General features: G+C 38.6%; 1 protein-coding gene across 13 annotated transcripts in view; it reads left to right on the top strand.

The window, feature by feature from the left end:
• Positions 1–24282, top strand: part of SIPA1L1 (signal induced proliferation associated 1 like 1) — a 217722-nt gene that overhangs the window by 47071 nt on the left and 146369 nt on the right. The gene's annotated exons all lie outside the window — the stretch shown is intronic.

Genomic DNA, 24282 nt, shown 5'->3' with positions numbered 1-24282 from the left:
AATTACTCTCTTTTCCCTCAACTTTGGTCTAAACATACTTATCGGGAAATCATCGTTGTCCTAATACTGTACTCATCCTTGGATGATTGCTCCCAGCATTTGGCAGGAGGGCAAGGAATGCCCACTATTTAAAGTAATTAAAAAAATCCATTTCTGTCTTAATTTATTGGTAGTGTGTTTCCTTTTACATAAAAATAAAAGTGGCTCTTGAGCAACAGTGAATTGCTAAGTTTGTGTTCTGGGTTGGTGGTCCGGGCAAGCTTTGTACATTGCTTGAGAACATGAAAGCTGAAAACCATAGCACGGTAGCCGTGAACTCCTAGTAACTGACTTTCTTCTCGTGTCCCAGCAAAGTGCTCCCTTGAGACCAATTACAACAGGGTGTGTTTCTTTCTTTGCTCTGTATTTTGTGGTCAAATGACTAGACAGGATGTTCCTGACCATCTTGGGTTGTCTGTTGGTTAGAAAAAGAGCTTGTAATAAGTTGTAGAATCCCTCTGTTACTTGACATGCATTCAGTTGTGTAGTTTTTACAATAGTCAGGTTGGGACTGCCCTATCAAAAAGCCATTCTTAACTTTAGCCTAATGCTGAAACTGCCATCTGCATCTTCAATTTATGTTGCCGTGTCTTGTGTGTAAACTGGAGCCTTTGCTCTTGTTACCTTTTGCAACAGAGGGGAGTAGTAGGGACTGTTGAGCTTCCAGAGATATATAAATGTGACCATGTCAACTGTCACTGCCAAGAAATATTCCAAGAGAAAGGAAGCTGTTAAGCTTGAGAACAATATTTAATTTGTCATTAAATTTTATGTTGGTCTTTCTAGGGAGCTATTAGCTAATATTATGGGTTGGGGGGGGGGAGGAAGTTTAGTCCAGGAAACACATGGGGCTTTGAAACTTGGAAACTTAACATCAAGCACATCCCCAGTATGACCAAATGTGGGTGTCCAAGCCTGCATTCAGATCTTGCTTACAAGATGGAAGAACCTGTCTGTCTGTTACTGAGAAGTTTTAATCATACCTTAATGTTGTTTTTGGAGCCTGTCTTTTACAGGTGACTCAACCACAGCTCTAAACCAGAGGTGTCAAAGCCGTTTTCACCAGGGGCCACATCAGCCTCATGGTTGCCTTCAAAGGGCTGAATGTAATTTTAGGGTTGTATAAATGTAACTACATTTATAAATATAGTGTGCATATATATGCACACACTATATCCCTGCTCTAAAGTGTTCTGTTTAACTCTGGTATTGCAAAAATTTGCATAATCCAGACTCTATAGATTTGTGGATATGTGTGAAGTGTGTTACACTGGGCATTGCTTTCCTATCTATCCATGTAACTTTGGAAACCACAGATGCAGACAATAATTTTAAGGAGGTTTTGCTTGTAATTAAATCTTTAAATGTTAATGCATTATGTAGTAGATAAAAATGTATGTTTGATTTTTTTTAATTTTTCATGAAAACAGCATGTGTAGTATTTAAAATAATCCTCAGTTTGAATTTTTAATTTTTTTTCTCCTTCCGTAGATATACTATTGAAAAAGAAATGTGCAATTTTCCTTTTTTTTCCCCTAAGAAAACATGTGTTAATTCTAGGGTGTTCTAATCAGTTTTTCAATTAAGATGCACCTTAAAATAAAACCATTGGATTTCCCTATTTGGGAAAAGTTCTTTCTAGGAAATATTAGGAAATCTTCAGATCCTGAAGTGCAAATGAAACCAATTGCAAATGAAAATTTTAGATCTCTTGTGAGGGGCAGTCCTGTGCTATCTTTGTTACAGAATGCCCCTTTCTCTCATCGAAACATATCTGTGCTTGCATTTCAAAAGTGTTGGCTTTTTTTTTGTTATGGATGGGCTGTGTGTTTGGTATGTTGGTTTGTGGGCTGAAGTTTGGTAATACCATTGAAACACTCAAATATTTAGATATGTGCTGGGGTTGTGAGCTAGGCTGACCTATTGGTTCACTGAAAGTTTTGCAAAGTATCTGATTCAAACAACTAAAGCCATATGGTGTTTCAGATCTTCAAGACCAAATAATGAAAACTCCAGCCCTTTTCTGCGGTGTCTCCAAACCCAGTTGGTCTGTGTGCCTGAGATGTTGACCTTGTTGTAGCTCTCTTTTTTTCCTAAATGAGTTGGGTCACCTTGAAGCATTTTGTCATTCTTTTTGGTTCAGGGCATGTCATGTTGCTGTTTTCACTGCAGTCTACGTGTTGTGTGTTTTTTTTTTTTTTTTCTCTAGGTGTGTGTTCTTGCTTATTGTTTGTTCTAAGGATGGAACAATGCAATGGCATAGGTGGGAACAGAGGCTGCTCTGTACGGCTTCTTCAAAGGGGTGCAGAAGTGCATGCAGAAGGAAATCTATGTTAATACAGCAGAGTGGTCATACTAGTGTGGGCTTGAACAAAATAAACTCATGTTTTACGTTACTCCTGAATGGAGAAGAACAGGATTTCTTGGAATTAGGGACAAAATCCGAAGTGGTACTGGAGTTCAAATCACGCATAGTGTGTGTGGTGCATAGAAAGAATCTGAAGTGGTCGAGGCTTCAAGCTAGTTTTCTGCACTTAGTAGCCCACTTTTTGGGTTGTTGCGATCCAAATCTGTTGGCTTATTTCTGTTACCTGCATTTTTCTAGTTTGACCACTAGAATTCTTAGGTAAACACTGATTTAAGTATTTTGATGTAAAGGATGTTAGAAGTACCACAGCAATTGTCTTTTAACCTGTATTTAAATCTCTATTCTGAGAGATACCTGTTTCCTTCTTAAAAGGAGAGTGAAATACAGGCATTTGATATCTAGGCATGGGTTTATTTGTGGTCAAACAGTTAGATTTATTAATATCTCTAACCTATTTGCTTTTTCTCATGAACAGGAAAGTCATTTGAAATGCATCACAATCCCAAGGAATGTGAGGATTTCAGTGACTCATCTGTTTACTCTAAAACATACTGTGAATAGGTTCTATGGTAACTGAGAGGGTATGACTTCAATGAAGTTCTGACTATTTGGAAATCAAGGCCCGAATATACGAAAGCAATTTATGTGAGATCTGGCTTTGTTTTGTGTGTTCCACTTCTGGGAAGCACCTGAGGGAATTTCACCAGTTACAATTAGGAGTGATCCTGTACCACTTCCTATGGCTCTGTCATTCCTCTGAAATTTGCTAAGGGTGAGGTGACAAAAATTAATATGGCAGTCTCTGCTCTGCCTGATTTCTGTCCAACCATGACAATTTTGCTCTTGAATTTCGGATCAGAACTGCAACCGCAGGGAGTGCCAGTTCTGATTGATGTGATGGGCACACCCAGGGTGTATGCTTAGGGAGGGAGTATCAGGGGTTTGTAACTCCTACTCACAATGTTTCATTAGTTTATCTTAGAATAGAGGAATATCTCATAGCTCATCTGTTTTTACCCTTAGCTACCTGGACTGTAGGACTGAAAAGGAAACTGCAGTTGTAGAAATGTAAACTCTGGAATCCATTATTGGCGGGGTGAGGGGAACCAAACGAACCTCTCCCCTCCCCGCTCCAAGAAAAAAAACAAAACAAACAAACCGAAAACCAAACTGAAAACAAAAAAGCGAACCTGAAAATATTAGCTACAGTGGCATTCAGCTGAATGTTATTTACACAGGGCTGGGTGTAGCTGCGGGCTGGGAGAGCAGAGGGAGAGGTGCAGCTGTGCAGACACAAGCCAGAGCAAATACCTGCCTGGTGATCCTGGCAGGGCTGCATTAGCCCTTCATATACAACACTAGCAGACCTGGACTTATCTCTGAGCAGACACCTGGGACCGATAGCAGCATAGCATTGCTGAAAATGAGCTTTTTATTGATAAATTTAATCTTGCTTGAGGGGCATGTGAAAGTTGTTTTCAAGCAATGAAGAGCAGTGCTCATTTGCTCTGGTGTAGCCGGTGGATTTCTCTTGGACGGGGAAGTGATGAGATGTTCCTTGCTTCGTTTGTCAGTCAACAGTTGTAAAAGAGCTCTTTTATATTGGCAAAACAAGTTGGAAGGCTTCAGCCCTCTCATGAAAGACCTACCATGCACTGTTTTTTAAACAGGGTGATATTTTCCTTGGACTGCACTGTAAATTTTTCATTTCCAATTTGTTTACTTATTAATATTTTTTTCCCAAAACCTCATGCTTATAAAGGACAAGCTAAGCAATATACCTGAGATGTGTATGGATATTTTTGGTTTTGGTTATTAAGAGTAGAATTGGGATGGGATTTTTCTGGCGATGCTTTAACTGAAGTAGCTAAGATCAGCGTGTTACATTTCTTTTTCAGTATTTCAAATTTGGAGGCAGATTATATTCAAAATACACCTTCAAGTAAAACCAGACTTGGCGTTCTTGTTCTAGGTTTAAAGAAGCAAGAATATAAGAAAATGGAGAGGTAGGATTTATGCTCAGTGTATCTTCTTACAGATAATGGCTTCGGGTAGATGCATCAGTTTGAATTCTGCTGCAGAACATTCATATTTTGACAGAAAACTTGTTCGGTCTCTTCCTGAATATAGAATTGGGACATCTTGGGAATATATACAGTTCACTAGTACTGAGGAATGGGTGACTCTGTGTTCCATGATATAGTGGTAATTCAGAAACAACATTGCAGTTCAGTTGCTGGTAAGTTTCTTTTATTCCTTGCACACCTCTGTTTATGCATTGCTGTTTACCTGAAATAGGTAATTTCTTGAATGTGGCTTTCTCTGTCCTGCAAATACACTTTTGGCTGCATCGCTGGTATTTCTTGTCAGGTGTGACTAAATTCTGTAGTCTTAGTACAATGTAAGGAACTCACCATGAAAGTATCTAATTTTTAGCTGTAAAACAGCAACTTTCTTTTTCCTTTGAGAATAGCCAGAATTTCCTGAGTACCCAAAAGGTGTTCTGAATTTCTAATATTATATAATATTTTAATTATCTAGGGCTGACCCAAAACAAAGATGCTTTCCTTTGACCAAACAGGGAAAAAGTGGTTTAAAACGTTTCAATTTTTATACAGTTTAGCATTAATTTTATTTTACCTTAACAGTCAGCAGCAAAGGTTAACTGAAATTAGAAGCAGGGAATAGCTAGTACAATGTATTAGGAATGAATGACTACATTAAAGATAGACCAGGCAATATCTGTGAACAGGTTTGCAAAACAGAACTTTGTGATTTTCCTCAAATTGGGTAAACATGGTTTTGCTCATTGTCTATTGATTTACAGATATTTCTTGGGAGGGCTTGAGGATGTTTTACAATTAGCACATTCTTTTGTGTTCAAACTCCAATATGATAATTTTGTAGTCACCTTTAATGTTTGCTTAGAATGAATGAGTCAACTTGTGTAATATAAACAGATGAGCAGGTGAATATTGCAAGAACATGTTTTAATTTGGATATTCCTTCCCCTCCTCCAACTAACTTGTTTTAAGATTGTGGAGAAGTCACTGAAAGTTCTTTTTTTTTTTAATCTAGGAAAAGGTATCTACCTTGAGGATGTAAGTTCCTGATTGTAACAACATGAGGGTGTGTATGTAATTTGTGAGCAGTCCAGTTAGCTTCAGCAAGATGATTATCATAAGTAAAATAACTCGTGAACATTGCGGGTGTCTTTCTAAACCGTGTTTTGTAATGTTTTAAAGTGATAGTTTGTCAAGGGTTAAGTACATAGTTACCTAAGGTTTCGTAGGTAGAAACTAACTTGAGTCTGTCTTGTTTCTGGAAGCCAGTTTAAGAACTGTTGACGCTTTTTGTTCTGTTTTGCTTGTGAGAATTAGTGGAACTGTGAAGAGCAGCTTCCCAAGCCTCTTGGGGCACTGGCAAAGCAGGGGAGTTATCTGTACCTGAAGCTTTAATTTACTTTTCATCTGGCATGGGCTGAATGACCTGTTCTACCAGCCACAAAAGCCTGCAACAGCCTTTAATTTATATTAACGCATGAACACTGTGTAATTCTTGTTGTTTGCCTGTTCCAGAAGTTCAGTGCAAAGCTTCCTCCTTATCCCTTTCTCATGAGACCTGGAAATCTAACCTTTTGTTTACAAAAGGTCATGTGTTTAAAAAAAAAAAGATTGTTTCTTGGGATGTAATTTTATGAGTGCTGTCTTAATAGCAGGAGGACTTATCTGTGATTTTGTCTTCTCACTTACGTAGCAAGTAGCTGTCTCCATGTACTGTTTCACAACTCGGTCCAATTTAACCTGCTTTTTTCAGGCTTGTCCTCCTTTCTCTGAGCTATGAGTACCTCTTAAGGTGACAGCATTTATCATGTTATAAGTTGGAGGTAAAGGAAGATCAGACACTTTGCTCAAAAGAAGATATTTATAGAAACATTGCAATGTGCAAATACTTCATCTTTAGGCTCAAGCATTCACCTTGAGACCGAGTAAGAATTTTTCCTTGTGCTTGCTTTGCAGAATTGTTTCTTTGCGCTTGTCTCTTTCCTCTGTATGTGTAAGCTTGTGTTTCCAAATTCCTGCTTGGCTTACAATGCATTATTCCCACCAGTGGCTTGGTTGGTAATGGCAAGATCATCATGTGGTAGGCATGGAACTTCAGAGGCACCAATATCTATGTTGTACAACTAGAAATAATTTTGGTAAATACAAACTTTGCCTTGCAGCAGATGTGTAAAGCCAGGCAGGGTGGCATGGTGACATGGAGTTCTAGTTATGTTGAGTAAAGTCTATGTGAAGTTGCCTGTAATTTTACTTTTTAACTAACGTTTTCTACTGGAGTTCCCCGATTATCTCTGCGTTATTAGAAACAATACTTGTGCTTGCTTTCCTTGTCCAACTCTACAGGCTTTAATGTATTCATACCTTATACATTCAGTTCCTTTAGTCTCCCTGGATGTGACATCCGCCAAATCCAGTATTTGCTGCTATGATTTCAGTATTTTGTTTTAGTTGTAGATTTTTTCTGTTTAGCTTGTGGGAGAAAAGACTATCACCACTGGCTCCTGTAATGCCTTTTTGTTTGAAGTTTGGGGTTAGAAATACAACCTCTGATTAACTTGCATGGCAAAATGCTGCATTGTGAATAGTTGTATTTTTTTAGATTTCTGATTAAAGGTTAGAAAGACACAATCAGCTTGATGCTAAAATAATCTTGTGTGATTCAACTTTTTGTTGATATTTGGCTTTTTCCCCTGCTGTGACAGTCATAAATGTATTATTGCATATAGTTGAGTAAAACTGGTTAGATTGCCTGAGACTTCAGATAATTATTTCCCTTTTTAACTGCCTCAAAAGGAAAAAGAGTCAACATAACTGAGCTGCAGCAGTGTCCTGCAGTGCCCTCCAAAAATCAGTCATTTCTTGAATGTTTGTTTTATTCTGTATATTAAAAGGAAGATGGCAATATGGGTTTTATTTACGTTTTAGGAAATCTGGTAAAAATAGAAATGAGTATAAATTCGATGTAATGTAGATTGGGTTATACGACAAAAATCTGGAAAAAAGTGCCACTTTGTTTATGACTAATTTCTTTGAATGTGAGAAGTAGAATAATTTAGGAAGGAACTTGAATTTGTCGGTGGTGAACTGGTAGTTGACCAACGTGTAGTTTGAAAGGTGGTGAGAACAGCTTGGTTACCATAAATGAATTGGGCATTGAAGTCCTTGCGGAATGCAGTGGGGTGCAAATGAGATCAGTGAATGAAATGTCTGGGGCACCTGGGATGCGAATATCCACTGCTTCTGGACTGGCTTGTCACTGTCTTGTGTATGAGTAGATTTATACGTGGGTTTGCGAATGTGAGTAAAAGGTATTCGAAAGAAACAGAGTGGTTCCAGAACGGTGAAATTGGGTAGTGCTCTCACTACAAGACTTATCGAGTACTTCACCTCCAGCAAGAACTGAGACTGCAGCTGAGCTACAGCTTCTCTCTGGCCATGAAGGCCACGCATTCTTCTTGCCAAAAGCATGTAACAAGAAGGTTGTACATGGATCTCCTTGGCAAAGTTTGCATTTGAATTTACAAAGTTCATCCGGTATCTTCTTGTGCTTTGTACAGGTCCTTGATGCTAACTCCCTGCATTTGTTGTACTTAAAACAAAACAAAGCAAATGCTATTTAATCATTAAGCTCTGGATAGGAAACTTTTGGAAAAAGGTGTTAGAAGTATAAGCAACAAAATAGGAAAGACTTAAATTTTGAGGGTCAATTTGTTTTATGTATGCTATAGTATTTGCACCTAAAACCTGTGGTGTGGTGTTTTTTCTTTTCTTGATCACTCTGGATTTATAACTTCTTTCACAATGATGAGATTTTTTTAGGATCTTTAATGCCCTGTTTTTACATAGATCACTTCTTTAAAGTGGTTCTCATGTTGATGTGCCCCAAAGTGTCTGAATGATGGACAATCTCTGCCTGTTTCCTGGAATCCAGTCTTCTGTTCTGGCCAGACCTGCTGGAACAAGATGCTGTGAGCACCTAACATTGGAGTAAGGTCGTGCAGGAGTCTGACGGTTTGGTTTTTTTCTGAGACCTGTTAGCTTACGTAATAACTTACTCTTTGGGATGCTCTTTTCTGTGTGAGCTGCACTTCCAGGTCTTTCCCTGTGACTGCATCTAATCAAGAAATACAGCATTTTCTTCACTTGTATAGTGTTTGTGGTGTCTTGGTGTCATTTGTTCTTCTGAAGCACCAATAATTCACTGAACTAAACCTGTCATATTCTCTTCTGGTACATATGCCAGTCAGGTTCCTTCAAATATATGTCACTTTGGAAGTGTAAGTAATGGTTCTTGCTGATGTGAGCCCTCTATTGAATGTGCTTACAGAATGTTTTCAAATGCTTATTAAACTGAATCTTATATTGCTATAAGTTTGAAATAGGAAAATATTGCTTTTTTACAAGTTTTGTTTGTTGTTTATGTACATGGTTTTGTCTTTCTCCATCTATGATTCTCTTTTGGAGCACAGATGAGTATAGCACTGTACAAGTGCCTGCGTGTGTACGTATTTCAGATTTCTTTTTCCCTGATAAAGTGTTTCTGCTGCTTAGGTGGCCTTTTGTATCTTTGTTACTGCAGCAGTTATGCGCTCAACTCTTTATATTAGAAGGTTTAAAATTTACAGATTAGTTTACACTTCACTTTGTAAAGCCAAGTCACTCTTTTAAAGATGTAACTTGCTGTCACTAACCTCAGAGCTAATGATGACTTCCGGATGCTGGGTGTTGACGTGATGTGACTTGCATGGAAACTTCGAGCTCTGAGTCTTCACGTAAGAGCCTCCAAGTCATTTGCCTGTTTCTTCCTTCTGTTGCTGGTGAAATGGGTGACGGTGTATTAAACTGTTTAGAAGCAAATTGCAGTTCACTGACATCATGTATATTCCTTTTCCACGCTCCCCTCCCCTCATACAGTATCAAGTCACTGCATACCATTATTAATTTATGGCCTCTTCAGGGCATAGTCGTCATTTGATAAGATCTTCTTTTGGTCTGCAGGGAAATTACTGGTATTTCAATCAGTAAGAGTGATACTCAGTGAGAAGTATATTAGTTATCCTTGCTAGGTCACAGACAATTAAAAATCCTTGATACTATTTTGATTTCCCTTGTTTTAAAAACATGAATTTGTTCCCTAGAGCAAAATATATTTGATATTTACAGTTAGGATGCTGTATACACGAGACAATTATGCTTGTAATCTAATTCGAAAGTTGCTGAACATGTCACCTGTATAACTATTTCATGACTTTCTGTATAAGGCATTTTTCTCTTAGAACTATGTTAAGTTCTGAAGTTATTTAGAGGGTTTTTTGGAAGTATATTAATGTAATTCATACAAAAATGATGTTTTAGGAGGCAAAATGTAGCTTACCATCTTTTAAAGGTGAAAACCTTTAGACAGTTTTGTGACCAGTCACTTTGTGGAATGTCAGGTTAATGCACAGTAAGTCTTAGTTCGTGTATTACAGGATTTGGACCAACTGATTTAAAGAAAAAAGTACACAGGGGAAAAAAAAAATCAATTGCACTGTCTCAAATCTGAGAAATGCTTGCTTACCCTTTATAACCAGTATTACCACCCACCTCCTTAAGCTGTGACTAGCAGTGTCTGTATTAATTATTTAATGTGGATCATAATCATCTTGATCTGTGTGAGATGTACTTATACTAGGCTTTAGTTTAATGGTTGTGTGGTTGATCTGCTGAATTAGGCCCTGGTCTACCTGGTGGTGTGATTTCAAAACTCAGCTCTTATTTCCTGATTTAGGTCTTGTTTGGCATAAGAGAATAAAAATTCTCAACAGGAACAGAAGCTTGGGAAAGTGACTTGTGGAAGCCAGTTAATAATGTAGCTCCCCAGGCAATTGTAATCCAACCCAAACTGCCAAAAACAGTGGTCTTGTACCCCCCTGTGCTTTGCCATGTAGCCTCTTGCTAGCATGGGCATCCTGGTAGCCATTCAGCAAAGTTGACTGAAAACTGCTTTTTGTTAAACCTGACCTACCAAAGACAGCGTTTTGGCTTCTAGTTGAGCTGTGTCTCTTGATCTGGTTCATCATGTCACGATCTTCTTGTTGGTGACAGCCTGCAAAAGGGCTGAGAGAATGGGAGGAGCCAAGACTCCTGTCCTTTCCAACTCCTGCTTGCTCTAGGCTAACAAAAGTGTGGCATTGCCCTCCAACAGCTTGACCCTGAAGGGCAAAACTAGTATTTCGTGTGCCTCTTGGATGTATGTGTCCAAGTACCTCTTTTTTAGACAAACATGTCGCTTTGGGGAGTCAGGCCATAGTTATGGTGGGGATTTTTTTTTTTTTAAAGATGGTTCCTTGCCAGTAGTAATTGGAGGGCTAGCTGAAATCCTGTTAAAATGCAATAGCACACAATTAGAGTATGTTTCCGCAGCAGTGACAATTCACTTGTATGTATGGAGGTGTGGGGTACTGGGCTGTGGGTTGGCTGCCTGGGGAGGCCCTGAGGGGCCCAAGTGTGCCCAAGGAGAGACCTCCTGACACTCAGCTTGTCCACCTTGGTTGTGTGTCTCTGAAATGGCATACTTCTTGTTTCACAAAAGTGCAATCAGGTGGAATGACTGAAGACTCCATTAAGGAAGTTATAGGTAGAATACAGACCATTCCTGGCCTGTAGTGTTAAATGTCTTCTGTAACCCATGTGAATCCAGTATGCTAGTATAGCTTTTGCTTTTCTGTGATGTGTGTAGTAAAGTTTACACAAGTCTGACTGACCTGGTTAATAAGTTTACTAAACTTTGACTTTTTCTTTTCAAAAGAAAAAGGATGTTTAATCAAAATTGCAATATGGAGACAAACAGGAACTCATAAGTATTTAGTTCTCAAACCTGTGGGGTCACTGGGGACTGTTAACTTCAACAGTGTTGTTGAGGCTCACTCTGAACTAAAGTTATGCTTAAATATGGCAGAGGTTGAGGGAAGGCTGTATTTTAAGAATTTAGACCTAGGTGGACTTAAGAAGAGGGCTTTGCAGATGTGAGCACAGAAGCAGTGTTTTCCAAGTATTTAAGTAGAATTATTTGAATGCATTAGACGTTCAGTACTTTGCTAAGAGGCATTGTGAAATGTTTTTATTAAGGCACCAGCCTCTTTAACCTATGAAGGCTGGTTGATAAACATCCTCTGTTGCTATAAACATCCTCTTGACTACCTGCCAACTAAGGCCTGAAAGGAAGGAGGAGGAAGGTAGGACCCTTTACTTGAGAGTTTGTTTTAAGGCAGATATCCCATTATGTATGTATTTTACTGAGAAACACATGGTTTATGAAATCAGCCTAGCAAAAATACAGCAGCAGCAGCAAAAAAACCCCTCTTGTGAGACCTGCAGTGTGATGTTTGTGCTGTGAATATAAGCATGTTTAAAAAAATATTCATGTCTGTAGTTCAAGGTAGATTGTTTGAAAGCCATAGGTTGTGTTTCTAAAATATAAGGAAACATTTATAAACTTGTTGAACTTCACAAAAAATTCTGAGGAAGAGAGTAGACTTTAGCTAGTAATTTCTTTCAAGTTAAGAGCTTTGGTATCTTGCTGTTCTCCCATTTCTTCTACTTTCCTTCCAGATCTGGGCATAATTGTTGGCAAATGAGTGAATGTGAATCAAAATTTGAATTAGTGGAAAATTAAATGTAAACAAAGCACACGTGTGCTAGTAGACAGTTTCTGAGAGTTTCTATAACATTCTTTCAATAGTTAGATTTATTTTGTGTTTGCTACCATGCAGCCAAATTTGTTTTCCATTACAATAAGCACTTTTTTCTTTTTTTTTTTTTTTTTCCTTGGGATAAATTGGCTTGGAATAGAGTTTACCTTGGTTTTACTTAGAGGCTAAGGTCACCCCAGGGCCTCCCAGGTGTCTCTGGTGCTTCCTCTCCTGATGTGCTCCAGGGAGGGAGAGTTTCAGGACTGAAGTAGGGTTATTTTATTTTATTTACCTTTATTTTGAAGGGCTACTTTGTTCTAGCAATGCTGAACTTTACCTTTCTTTGTGATTATGACCATTTATTTTTCCTGAAATGGTCCATCTGTATGGGGTCTCTAATTACCGTGAACAGTTAAGATTTGATTGGCAACATATTAAGGTTTAGTTTCTGTAACTTGTGTAACACAAAACTAAGTGACATGCTGGAGTGAGAAGAGCAGCAAAGCACCAAATCTGTGACCACAGACTGTGCTGGTGGCACTGTTTGGTGAAAACAGTTTTTCTGCAGAGCCTTGTGCTGTGTTGATGGTCCTGTCTTCTCAGCCAAACCATGTTTGCAGCCTTGTGCAGGGATCACAAGCAGCATTCTTTGGGGTAAAAGCAAACACTTCTCTTTTGAGAAGTGCACACAAGTAACAGTTGGGTTTTTGGGTGAGGTTTGTGACAGGAGATGTTTTCATGTGTTGAGTCTAGATGTGAAGAAAGGAACCCTTAGCTGTGCTTCACTGATAACAAAATATTTCAGAAAGTCGGAGAGTTGGGAGGAGTACTTGTCATCTAGGTACTTATAACCTGAGACTGTAAATTTAGACCTTGTTGCAAGGTAAGTAAAGAACCAAGCGAGCAGCATGATGGGAGTCCTGTCTCCTCTGGAGTGAACTTCGTGTTTTAGGTAAGCAGTGTGCAACCAATCTGTGCGGAGATAATGTTTGTAAAATTTTCTAGAAATGTGTTGAAAGCCTGTGCATCTCTGGAGCGCTGTTTTGAACATGCTGATTGTGATCCTGTGCCGAGTATGGGTTTGCTGTGTGGTGTCTTCCCTGTGCTATTTTCTTAATGCTTTGGCTTTACGTGGTGGTGGTGGTTGAGATGCTCATGATGGGGATGGTCTTTTAGGTCATCATCTTACAAAGTATGTGGTACTCTCTGAAATATCGTGAAAAAACATGTCTTTAGATCTGGAAACATTCCCTTTCTGCATATACTCAATCAAAACTACAACTGCTAATTATTCTGTACCTGAAAACTGAAGCGATATATGGGATGGTGCATTTATTTATTCTGAATTTCAAATACCTTTTCACGTAACACACCGATAATATTATATGTTTGGAATATTTGAAACTGGGCAGTGAGTTGTTCTGGTATGTAATTGCTAGATAACCATTTGTGACATTTCTAAAAACTAGTTCAGTAGAGCAGTTTTACATATGAGTTATGAGATTACTTGCCGCAGGTCAGGAGAAGACCCATTAACAGAGTGCACCCGTCTGGGCTGATTTGATTTGTTTTCCATCTGTGGGATGTCAGGACTGTGGAAGCTCATCTTCAATTCCACTTACATCAGTCATGCTAAAAAAGGAAAGTGTGCCAAGTGCGGTAACTAGATCTGCTGCGTTTGTTTCAAATGCTTCTGCTGAATCTGTTGGAGTAAGAGTCAAACTGTATCCAAACCTAACTTTGGAGGGTATTGACAGATTTTAAGCTTCCTTATCCCTGGTAAAATTAGTATTTCAGCTGAAGTTCAGGTGTGTTTTTCATCAAAATTGATGAATAATGGTCAGGGGTAACTAATTAAGCCAATGGGATGAGATCTTTAGTTAGGCTGTCTTAGACTTCAGTCTCTTGGCAGTTGCTGCTGCAGCGGTAGTGGATGGGATCTGAATTTTCCTAGCAAAATTAAAAATTTTTCTCCTTGGAAGCCAAGGGTGCGGAGGTGTGGCTGTTCCAGCCTGACATGAGCCTGTGCAGTGCCTGGAAGGGCGCATCTCGCTATTGTCCTTGCCCTGCTCCAATTTGGCTGCTCCTTCCTTACTCCGTCCGCTTGCAGATGTGGTTGTGCAGCTGCAGGGTGGGCTCAAGTGAAGCACTGATCCTGCTGGAAGCAAGCGCTTCCAAAGGAGGAGGGATGAGAGCTCTCCCCCACCATCCGCATGCACGTGCTTTATAATGGGCTTGACTGGCGTTGTGTGGCTTCAATAGGTTGTTTCTGAAATCAGCCATTGCTTACAGTATGTCTGTCTTTTTTTTCTTTTTTTTTAGCAGGATTTGTTAAAGTTGTGCTTGTGCCTTATGTCACTGCTGTAGATTGTCTGAATTCCATTTACTAATGTTTTGTTTGCCATGCTTTTCTCAATCCCATCAGAAGCTAACCATCGTATGTTTGTAGTAATGGCACTGTCACATTGTTAGGATTGGGTAAAATCATTTCAGGCCTGCCTTAAGGTCTTCATAAACGTTGTCCATGGAGGTTAAGAATCATATAATAATCCTATAGATTTTCAAAATGGGTCTCCAAATATATAGGGGGAAAATTCTGCTGTTGGTTAATTCAAATGGCCACGATCTGAAACGGTCATTTCTGTGAAGCATTTTCCTATTTGTGAAACAGTTTGAATCTTTGTGTTCTCAAGACAGTGCATTTTGAAGCTAATCTTGAAATTGAAATATTTTAAATAACGCTTGCTGGCTTTCACTGCAGGCATGTAGGCAAGAATGTTTAGCTAGGGATAATGTGGACAGTATCTCAGGGTGATTACTTGTCCCTGAGTTCTTATTTATTGTAAGAGAATAACAATGTTTTTAAATTAAAGACATGTATTTATATCTACATATTCAAAGGAATGACGTGCCATGTGGAGTCCATAACTTCTACCTAATAGTGCTGATTTCTAGCTCTCCTGTTAGTATAGCTCACACTGAGCTGTGCAAAATTTTGCTTGTCTGATACAAATAGACAAATATTTTTATGAAAAACTGAAGAACAACATGTTATTTTTTTACCCTTGGATTTATGGACACTTTTTTATTTTTACATTCAACTGGTGGAATGTAAACCTTTGCTGGCATGTTTATGTGAATGAATCACTGGAACAGGCTTTTCTCAAGGCACTTACTTAGAAGAGTAGTCGTGTTCTGCCCTGAAGGATGTAGGGACTCAGGTGAAGTATTGATTTGTTCCTGTGTGTTCTTGAATGTGACGGACAATGACTCAAATAGACTAGAGCACAAGATGCTATTTGGATTTTGAAATTGCTGAAGGAGAAATGTTGATTCGTAATGGGTACAGGTTTCATGCTTCTGTTACTAATTCTCCTTTTATATTTGGATTTTTTACCCTGGGATAAGATTAGAGATTTTTCTCCTCTCTAATGGAAATCTCAAGCGTACAGAGTGTATTTGATTAAGAAACAGATGTAGCCAATGGGTGCTCCTGGGTTGTGGGTGAGTTGGGTGCTTCTGCTGTGGCTGGTACAAGGTGCTGAGAACGTGGTGGCCGCCACCTTGGGGCAGCGCTGCTGGGGACGTGTCACCTCCTCCATGGGGCTTCTGTGGCCTGGGGGAAAAAAAAACCAACAAAACAAATCAAGCAACAGCATTATTTACTGGCATCTCTAACTGCCAGTGCCATGCCTCCCACATACTCTTTTTAGTTTTATGTTCTGTAACACCTGTAGTTTCTGCAAATTCTGTAACTGTGGTTTGATTGTACTGGCCTGGTGCTGCAAGTTTGCAGTTACATTTCTCAACTTTTACTTAAAAAGTATCTTTTTGTAAAGTAAAAGTAAACTCAGTTTCCTGCATCTAAACAAATGCACCCCCCCCAAACCTGCCTTATCACCTTTATGTTATTGTATTATATTAAGCCACTTTTTTTTCCCCTGCTCTTCTAGGCTGTTTTTTCCCAGCACTAATGAATACTCGCTGAAGTGTAGAATCTCAATTTGTGGCAACATGGAAATGTTCTTGTATTTCATTAAGTGTGGATAACCTTGCCATTTTCTTTCTCGATAATCTAATTTTCTAGATTTACAATTTTCTTGTTTTAGTTTATTTCTTAGAGTTGCAGTTTCTTTAGAAACAAGTGTTTCTAGTTTTTTGCTATTCTTGTTAAAATCCTGAGTTCTTAAAGAGTGAATCTTTCAGTGTATCCAGGGGTGTTAGTGACAAAGTGTTTTAGCTGTGGTGCTTGTAGAAAAATAAATGTGCTATTTTAGCCTCCTTCCCCTGCCCAAAATATTAGCCAAGAATGTCCTCCCTGTGTATCCATCCCCTAACTTGAGTTCAATGTTGTATCTTGTAATTACTTGAGGTACTTTTAACAACGATGCATCCAGTGTTGGGGTCTGTGTCAAGGTGGTATGGATCACATGACATGCTGTCCATCAAACTTGCTCTAGAAGTTCTTCAAAATACCCAAAGTAATCTACTGGAAGTAGCCTAATTTCTTAATGCTTTTGGTACTAAAAAACAGGAAAAGTACATATTTGTGAATTCATGTTTCTGCATATTTACTGACAAATAAGAGAGCCTGTGCTAAGAGCCAGACATTCAAAATCACTTGGTTTTTTAACAGAAGAAGAAAAGATGTGGGCCAGATTCTCAGATACACCTGGTCAGCCCGTGCACAAATGGTTCTGTTATAGTGACACCACCTTAAGAATAGTGTTTGATTCATTATATAGTACAGTGATGTGGATTGGGTAATTTTTCTGATCTTGAGTTGAACAGTTGAAGCTGGGAATAGGCTTTCATAAATCTTTAATAGTTAGCTATATTAATGGTCTCTGGTTTCACGAGGTACTTTCTTAAATTTCTCTTTTGGTTTGGGTTTATTAAAAGTGGTATGTTCAGACTGTTCTGTAATTCTCTTCCCTTTCTTCCCATGAATAAATGAGCACCGTGTTCTCAAAATGCTAAGTCGCATTTTATTAGTGAAACTGCAGCAGCTTTGGAATGGCCAAGAATCAAGGCAGGTTCCAAAACTTGCCTATTCAGATAAAAATCTGGTGTTAGAGAGTCTGCTGTTGTTCATGGCTGGGCATGTAGTTTTAGACAAATTATATTAACATTGAATTTTCTTTATTGTGTGTAATTTTTCTAATATTATTGGAAATGCAAAAGTAGCTGGTTCTGCTGCAATTCAAGTGTTTTGTCATTTGAAAATGAATATGAATATAAAATCTGATTTGTTTTTCCTTCACCCTCTTTTCTCAGAGATCTATCAAATTACCCTCCCTTTTAGATTCAGACTCTTTATGGAAATTTATCATTCTGACCCCTGTGAAGTAAATATTATTTTCATTAATGGGAAAATTGCAGAACAGGCAAGTACAACTGCGTGTTTGAATCATGCAAAGCTCTTAGACATGTGGTCAAATTGCTAGACTGTGCCTGTTTTCATTAAATTCTTCATAGGAGTTTTTTAATGCAAGCTGTAATAATATTGATGCCATCTAAGCAGACAGAAAAAAGTTGCTTTTTGTTTCCTGAGGAGTTACGTGACCAAGAGGATAATGAAATATTGTTTATGGAACACTTTATCTTGAAATGTGGCTAAATGAGGTATCTACTGAGAAGAGTACAAAATTGTTTGCCTGTTTTTCCAGGAAAATTACAAAGACCCCATTTAAATTTTATCTTAACTGGGCAAAGAGTGTGAAGGTCCTTGAATGGGCAGAGAAATCCCCACTCCAGTGGAAATCACCAGCTCTACCAAGCAAGTCAAATGGGGATGGACCCGTAAGGTGCTTGTGTTTTATGGAATAACAGATTGTCAGTTCCCATTAAATGCAAGTGTAAAAGGGCCTTCTCCACTGAAAATGGAAACCCAGGGTATGGCAGGAGAGAATATCTTGAATTATCTTTGTCTCTTTCGGTAGGATGGAAAAAATGACTTCTGCTTTATCTCAAAGGTGGAGTGAATGAAAGTATTCCTTGGAACGTAGGAGAGCAGAAGTTTGGTTACATATGTAAAAAACTTTCTAGCTAAAGAAGTGTATTTTTATTGTAGTTAGATTTTGAATCAGGGATAGAAGTAGTTTGACACTTCATAAATCCTATCTTCTTAGGGGTTGCTAGGATTTTTAGTTTGACATTCTTTCAAAGCTTTGGAAGACTGAATAAATTCTGGTCAGAGTGTAATTTTTCATATTCTCTTGGGTATTTTGAAACTATAGCCATATATTTAATGCCTCATCTTTGAATTTTATGGGCAGTATACACCTACAGAACTTTTCCTGTGAAGGTTCCTTGTGTAGCAGATGTGTGGTGTACCTTGCTGCTGTTCTGGGAGGGGAATGGGAGGCTTGGAGGGGTGCTGCTCGCAGTACACATGCAGCTACATGATTACATGTTTTGTTCGTTGGCAGATGTTGGTACCCACCAAGGGAAACCCATTGGGTTAGTGTGTGCGACTCCTGTTTGGTAACAAGGCTTCATGGCTTGTACCCTGTTTCCCCAAAAATAAGCTCTAGCGTGATTTCTCAGGATTTTCGAGGATGCTCAAAATATAAGCCCTACGCCAAAAATAAGCCATAGTTACAGTTCATTAAAAAAAGTCAATTTAAATAGCGTCCAGGCAGCAAGACATGTAAAGAAGTAATAAGTTTTGGAGCAAAAATTAATAGAATACTCTGTCTTCTTTTTGGGAAAATGGGGTAATTCGTTCATGGTTCAGCAGTTCTCTGCCTTCTTGTTTTTGGTGTCTAATTTGTTTAGCTAATGTATTGTTGCTTACGTTATCTGTGTTATCAGTTTATCAAAATGCTGATGAAAGGCTTCATATAGAGTGAAGCTGTTATGGTCCTTTGCTGCAAGTTGGAAGACTAATATTTCTGGCTGCCTTGTGGCTGCTGGGTGACCTCGATCAACTCCTTTTCTTTCTCTTGCCTTGATTTCCCTTTCTTTGTAGTTCATTTAATGATATTTACCTTATCTGCAAAGCACTTTCGAACCCTTATCAGTGGCAAGCTTTCCAACAGTGGCATATTCTCTATGGATGCTTCCTGTTTTCATTGACAAACATCTTTAAAATTCCAAATGCAGAAGTCAGTTGAGATGCCAGCTCAGTTTTTTTTTTATTTAACAGCAGTCAAATGGATTTAAATTGCATATAAAAGGGGAGCAGGGTTGGAGGAGGGCAAAATGGAAAAAGAGTGAGCTTTCAAACAGAAAATTAACAAATTCTTTGCTGAATTTGCCCTTTATTCTTTCTCCTCTGGTATTTTTTTGGTATAGACAGATTATCAGTTATTTGCTTGGCAACAGTAACCCCTCCTACAATGGAAGATCCTGTCCTTCTCTTACAGCTTAGCTGTGACAGAAAGCTAGGCTGACAAAGATGCAATAGGACATATTTTCTAAAGAGGAGAATCTAACTTTTAAAGAGTGAAAGTTGGGTGGCAAAAAGCGTGGTTCACTACTTATTGTAAGGGGGAAAAAGGTGTACTGTGTTTGCATTTGTTATTGTTTTTCTATATTTCAAACTAAGCACTTTAAGGAAAGCAAATACTTCATTGTTTTCAGGATAACTCCAAAGCTCACATTTTCATGGTTGTTCTCTATATATATTCCTTGATGTTTTACTTCGGTTAGTTCAGCATTTTCATATTTTTTTTGGACAAAAGCATTAACTGAAAGAGGAGATGTTCTTTCCAGTCAGCAGTATCATCTTGGTACAGGTATTTTACTTGTAGGACATGCAATTATATTATTAAAGGTAAACATATAGCCATTTATACGCTATTACGGTCATATACTATGTAGCTAGAAAACTGGCTTCAGTCTGAAAGTGTGTGAACCATGGGGGCTGCAAATAATGGGGAAAGCTTATGGCTTACTGGAGTAAAATGATGTTGTAAACATCAGAAGCAGCCTTTTCGGGTGAAATGGAAGTAAATGAAGTTTTTTTTCCCTTACCCTTTTTGAGAAAAATGTTGAGAATTACAGTGATTGACTCCTGTTGACAGGGCAGCAAAGTAGTTAATGAATTAAATGCAATGTTACTCATTTTGATTGATACTGTATAATTATGTTGTCAGAGTCATTTGAGTTTGTATCAGACTGTAATTCTGTATCAGACTTCTAGTTTACCTTTAAGATGAAAAAAATCACACTCAGAATGAGAGAACCCAGACACCTTCCCCCCCACCCTGAGCTGAATCTATTCATTCAAAAATTGAAGTATAATTCAATTTCAAATCTATTTTTCTGTACTGCTATTTTACAAAAAGATATTAGAGGGCAAAAAGATTTCACTAGTTCTCCTTGTTAGCAACATCTATCTGAGAAATTCCTAAAGGTCTTAGTGTCTGAAAAGCAAAAGGTAAATACTCTCTCTGAATTTTGATAGCAGCAAGAGAGAATCCCCTGGTAGTCCTCTGTGCTCTTGTATGGTCTTTTCTTTCCTAATAGCCTTGGTCCAACTGGAGATCGTAAAACTCGAAGGTAAAAGGCAGCCTTCCAAACTACCTGGAGCTGTTCTGTTCTCAGTAAGAGGAAATAAAGCTTCAGCTTAGCCAAAAGTGAAATTTAGGGAAGGATAGAAGAGATTAGATTATTCTGGCAGCGACTCTTGAAGCAAATGTTCTTCAGCTTGACAAACCGAGCATGAAAGGATACGCTTTATTAGGATGCAGATTCTATGTATGTGATTCATTTGTTGTGTAATATTTTCATGTGTTTTCAGTTTATTGGAATTATATGTGTATGAGTATGTAGAGGGGCTTTATTAACATGTCAGAAATATAATGCCACTGTTTACCAGGTTAAAAGTCAAGATGGCTATAACTTCAAAGTTTAGCAGGAGTCTGTATACCTTCTTTTATAATAAGTGACTCCAGTTTTCCTAAAATCAGGGATTTCCATTCTTACTACTTTTTTTATACACACTTATTTTTTTGTACTTCTCTCTGCATTGCTTTTACTACTTTTCTTGCTTCTGTGTTTTTCACCATTTCATATTAACAATTTCAGATGCTCATTTTTTCTGGAAGTTCTACTGTTGATCAGTTTCATACCTCCCTTTGATACTTCATCCCTACCTGCCTTTCTGACCCAGAAGAATGTGTGCCTCAGTGAGCTTCAGGAGCAACTAGCTTGTGTTGTAACAGTAATTTTAAGAGTTTAGCTGTGACTAAGTGTGCTGCTTTTGCTTGCTGTGTAGATTTGCCCGAGTCAGCTGTCTTGGTGCTTTGTAAAACACTGTCTTACCTGTGTTTCTGATGTGTATGAGTAATACCCATTAGCGCTTAAAAGTCATATAGTTGAAAAGATGTATAAAAATGGAGTTTACTTTGTAGTAGTGTTATTTATCAGTTTCTGGCATTCAGCATCTTCAGTGACAGCATATGTTTGGATGGAGATGAAACTGAGCACCCTGTGAAAGCTCTGGCTGGAGGTGGCCTTTCGAGAGTGCTGCTGTGGATGCTGTTCTCTGTTGTGGTCACATACTGTGGGTGCAGGAATTCAGTCAACTGCTCAGCACGGGGCTTTGAAAATACCAGCTCAAAGGCCCAGGGGAATTAGGTGCTGAAGTCCTATCTCCTTGTGACTGGAGTTAACAAAGTAGGTTGTCGGCTGGTGTCCAATGCCCTGGGAGCAACTGCATCTTCTTTTATCTGCAGTGCATCATCTTATGTTGGTTGAAGTTCATTGGGGAAGCTTTTCTGCTGTCTTAATTTCTTCAGTAGTAATTACGGTAATCATCAGCTAACAAACTTACGTCAAAAGCCTTTTGTTTTTATTATGAAGGCAAAGACAAACCTAATAAAAATATTTTCATAGCTTTATGATGGCACGAGAACAGTTTGTGTAGACTTGTTTGTTTAGAAATTATAATGCATATAGGTGGTGCCTTCCTAAAGAAAACTGAGCTCATTCCTTTTTTCTTTTGAAATCTGGGTTAGTCAATAGGATGTCCTGAAAGACCGGCTCACTTTTCTTGGGAGATGAAAGCACTGGAGGCTCTCTAGGCCGGGGGTGGAAAAGGGTTTCTGAAGTGTCTGTGAGAAATGTCTGAACTTTTTAGTTATTTTTTCAGCCTTTTCAAATACTGTTAGATTCTGTTGAGAATAAATGCTACTTATTTGTAGTGTTTCTAGAGAGTGTTCTCTTTTTTCCCCTTTCCTTTTTTTTGAAAAGGCTTTGGCTGCACTTCCAGTACTTCCTAATGTTATTAATTACATAAGGCTTTGCAAGCTCTGAGCTGCTGTTCTGCAGGTGCCTTGGTGCTCTGTGAGAGCAGCTCTTGCAGGATGCAGCAGAGAAGTGGGGGAAGCGAAGCATTCCTCGGGTGTGTGGCAGATTCTGAAACCGGGGAGGGTGAATTTGCAAGGATTCCTCATGCTGTTTGTAATACTCATATTGGCATCTGGAAAGTAGCAAACAATCTTCTGAATTTTCTTCAAGTAACGTATTTTAGTTGTTTCAGGGGTGATGTAAGAAAATAGGCTTTTACAGTAGAACCAAGTCCTTTCTTTCCTCCCCCCTTATGTACGCCTACACCAATGTTTTTTCAGCTCTGCAAGTATGTTTTTTCTCACTCACTCTACTGTGTAGGCGGCCTTCCCAATCACAATTGAGCTTCACAGGCAATCTTTTTAAAAAAAAGAAAAAAAAAAAGAAGAAAAGAAAATTGTCTTCACACAGCAGGTCTGTAATTTAACACCAAAGAAAATGGAGACTTCTGGGTTTGAATTATGATGCACCTTGGTAATGCTATAACAGGTGAAGAATTTTGCCCCAAAGAAAACAAAGAAAATTTTTCTTGACCAGAAGGCTACCATCTGCAGAAATTATTTATCTGCTGCCCAAATGACTTGCCAAAATGTCAGGAGCAATCACAGACAAATAGATTTTAAATCTTTTACTTGCTTCATTAGACTGAGTTAAAATTTAACTTTTCTGCTCCCAAATTAGAATGTGATTCTAGTTGAAAGAGGCAGGGTCAGTTTGTTAGTAATGTGAAAGTTAAAATGCAGTTCTTCTGGGAATGTTATGTTATTCTAAATATGAGTTTAGTTCTCTCCACCTTTTGGAAACTACTTCTGTTACACTTGATCATTACTTTGTTGTACTGCTTCTCTTTTGATGGTGCTTCTCTTTTTTCAAGGTCTTAATATCACATGCTATTTTGTAAATAAGCAAAATAAGTAAATAGCCCAACTGTGAAAGCTATATTATTAATTGCTTAAAGGAAGATAGCAATAATTACTCTTGAGCTCTCTTGCTAATGCTATCTGGCAGTTCTTAAAGAATTTTGGTTGATGGTAGTGTTCTTGGCACCAAGAATCCAAACTTTATTCAACTCTGTCTGGAAAGAACAGTTGGGTAACTTAAAATGATTTACTTATTAACCTATCAAGTTCTAGAGCTCACTATAATGAAATAAATAGATCTTGTACCAAGGTTTTACATGCAGTTTAAGCTGGCCTGAAAGCAACCATCCTTTGCTGCTTATCCTGTCCTGTGCCTTTTCCGCCTCCTGCCAGCACAAGTAATTATGTATCCATGCAGTGAACTAGATTGGGGAAAACAAGGCTGAAGAAACGGTCTAAGTCTTCTCTAGTCTCATTTAGAGCTGGCTTTCAGTCTGTTCCTTTGATATGATTTGTCACACATATCATGTAATGCATGAGCTTGGTGGGGGTAGAGGGGGACAAAAATTCATCGGTGGTTTGTGCTCTACCTCTAGCTTGTGCCTCTGCGGAGTGCTCGCGACTGCGGCATAAATCTCCATGGTTACATCTGTGTGCCCAGGCTAATTTTAGAGGGCTCCTAACATATACAGATGCGAACCTTTTGCAGCAACAGACAGAGGTCAGATGTTAAGGCTAATGATGAAACACAGAATCACAGAATGTTAGGGACTGGAAGGGACCTTGAAGGATCATCTAGTCCAATGCCCCTGCCAAAGCAGGAACAATTAGATGAGGCTACACAAGAATGTGTCCAGGCGTGTTTTGAATGTCTCCAGAGAAGGAGACTCCGCAACCTCCCCTGGGCAGCCTGTTCCAGTGTTCTGTCACCCTCACTGGGAAGTTTCTTCTCAAATTTAAGTGGAACCTCTTGTGTTCCA

This window comes from Patagioenas fasciata, chromosome 5 (assembly GCF_037038585.1).
Source record: "Patagioenas fasciata isolate bPatFas1 chromosome 5, bPatFas1.hap1, whole genome shotgun sequence".
Classification (NCBI taxonomy): Eukaryota; Metazoa; Chordata; class Aves; order Columbiformes; family Columbidae; genus Patagioenas; species Patagioenas fasciata.
The sequence above is the reverse complement of the archived record's forward strand: the minus strand, read 5'-3'. Positions and strand labels throughout refer to the sequence as shown.